Source organism: Delphinus delphis, chromosome 20, assembly GCF_949987515.2.
Source record: "Delphinus delphis chromosome 20, mDelDel1.2, whole genome shotgun sequence".
In the NCBI taxonomy this organism is placed as follows: Eukaryota; Metazoa; Chordata; class Mammalia; order Artiodactyla; family Delphinidae; genus Delphinus; species Delphinus delphis.
In genome coordinates this window covers 38200330-38202926 of record NC_082702.1, presented here as the reverse complement: position 1 = coordinate 38202926, position 2597 = coordinate 38200330, and the positions used below count along the sequence as shown (strand labels likewise).

Genomic DNA, 2597 nt, shown 5'->3' with positions numbered 1-2597 from the left:
TTATTCAGCAGGTTTACTTAAAATCAGCCCAATGAAGCAAAGACAGTCTTTCAACAGTGCTGGAACAATTGGACATCCACATGCAAAAAAAAAAAAAAGAATTTAGACACAGAACTCACACCCTTCATAAAAATTAACTCAAAATGAATCATAGACCTAAATGTAAGATACAAAATGGTAAAATTCCTAGAAGAGAAAACCTAGATGACCTTGGGTATGGTGTTGATTTTTTTAGATACAGTACTAAATACATGATCCTTGAAAGAAATAGTTGATAAGCTGAACTTCATTAAAATAAAATTTTCTGCTCTGCAAATGCCAATGTCAAGAAAACGAGAAGATAAGACACAGATTTGAGAAAATGTTTTTGCAGAAGATACATGTGATAAAGGACTGCTATCCAAAATATACCCAAAAAACTCAACAATAAGAAAACAAATAACCTGATTAAAAAATGGGCCAAATTGCACATTGTTAGAGCTTGGAGTTGAGGCCACTGGCCGATGAACTCACAAGTGTAGGTAGTGTGCTACATGAGGGGCAAGTTTTTCACTAACATCACAAGGGTCTCTGGCCCAATGAGTGGAGTTTCATAGTAATACTTGCTACAAATGTAAAAAAAAAAAAAAAAAGAAAAAAAATGGGCCAAAGATCCCTTAACAGATACCTCACCAAAGAAGATATGAAAAAATGCTCCACATCATATATATTAAGAAATTGAAAATTAAAACAAAGAGATACTACTACACACACACCTATTAGAATGGCCAATAGTATAAAACAAACACTGTCGATACTATATGCTGACAGGGATGTGGAGCAACAGAACTCTCATTAATTGGTTGGTGCAAAACTATGGAGATGGTAAAAAGATCAGTGGTTGCCAGGGGCCAGGGATAAGGAGAGATAAATAGGCAGGGCACAGAGGATTTCTAAGACAGTGAAATTATTGTGTACAATACTATAATGAGGGATACATGTCACTGTACACTTCTCCAAACCCACAGAATGTACAGTACCAAGATGAACCCTAATGTAAATAATGGACTTAGGGTGATAATGATGTGTCAATATAGCTTCATCAGTTGTAACAAATGCACCACTCTGGTGGGAAATGTTGATGGGGAGGAAATATGCATGCCTTGGGGTAAGAGGTATGTGGAAAATCTCTGTACCTTCCTCTTAATTTTTCTGTGAAACTAAAACTGCTCTAAAATATATAAATTCTTTGAAAAAAATACAAGGCAAATCTGCTATGTGCAGGTCAGACCCCTAGTTGGAAAAAGAAATCAGATGGAGACATCTAAGTTGACGAATCTGAAAATCTTGACTTCCCACATTTCCCTGAACCATCTGAGCCTGCAAAAGTGACACATCTCTCCCTATTTTAAAGATAGCACATTCCCCTTCCTTGAAGGCAATTCAGAGACCTCACCTCCAAAAGACAACTGTCCTTCAGGATGTTTCTTCAATCTCCTCCTTGACACTAGACCTGTAACTAGGGTTAAGTTGCGTCATAGCACAGCTTTAGATGCGCTGAAGCTGATAAGAGAAGAAAAAGACCATTCCCTAAAAAACTTCAAGCATGGAATAATAGCAAGTGTTGGGGTAGAACGTGTAGAATTGGATTCTGAGTTTGCTTGATCAAAGAGGTTGTTCACCTTAGCTCCAGAGCTCTTTGTAAGGTGAGTTTTGTACCTGCATCCCACCTTGATTTCTCCCTCTTCCCTATTCTCTCCCACTCTTCCATAGGTGTTAATTCCAAGAGCATACCCTAATAAACATCCTGCATACTAACCTCCATCTCTGAGCAACTTCCTTAGGTAACACAACCTGTTACACACAATGTACATCTCCAAACAACTCACTCAAGTACAGAACATACACTGTAGGGATACATATCATTGTTCAAATCAGAAAAGACCTCCTGAGACCTGTCTGAAAATAGAATTGATAGCCTCAAAAGAAGAGGGAGTCCTATTACTTGAATGATTCATGCAGAGATGAGATAATCATGTGGAAGGAATGTGACACAAGAATTTATATTTAGACAACTAAATGAAACAAATAGAGCTCCTTTAGTAGCACACCTAGCTTTCAAACTCTAAAAAAAGGAACTACTTAAGTGGAAGCAGGTCAAACGCCTTGAAACTTCACTTACTTGGCCTTATTTTTCCTTCCTGTGGCCCCCTTGAGTCATTCTTAGGGAACCCTACGGTTCCAGAGAGCACACTTTGAAAATTGCTGGAGTGCTTCCTTCCAGTCCAATGATTTTGTGGATTTATGATTTAGTGGGAAGCAAGTCATCTGAAGGATTTGAAACAAAAAGATATTGCTGGAGTGTATTTGCTATGCCCTAAGCATTAGAGTTCTCTTAATTAGTAATTCATACATTCAGCATATGAACTATGATATAATCACATGTTTAAATATGCAATCATTTCTCAGCTTGATTGTAATAACTTGTGTATAATAAAAGAGGCCCCCTTTCATTGCTATGTTGAGTAAATGTTAAATTAATCATGGACCCATGCCAAATCTGCTTTTTTTTTTTAAATAAAAAAGACAAATAAATTGCTTTTCCAAGGCTGAATCAT

At 37.0% G+C, this 2597-nt stretch overlaps 1 non-coding gene across 1 annotated transcript; it reads left to right on the top strand.

Annotated features, from left to right (window-relative positions):
- Positions 1 to 463: 463 nt before the first annotated feature.
- LOC132417403 (small nucleolar RNA SNORA62/SNORA6 family) lies at positions 464 to 613 on the top strand. The gene has a single exon (XR_009517838.1). It is a non-coding gene; the product is annotated as a small nucleolar RNA SNORA62/SNORA6 family (small nucleolar RNA).
- The last annotated feature ends 1984 nt before the right edge of the window (positions 614 to 2597 follow it).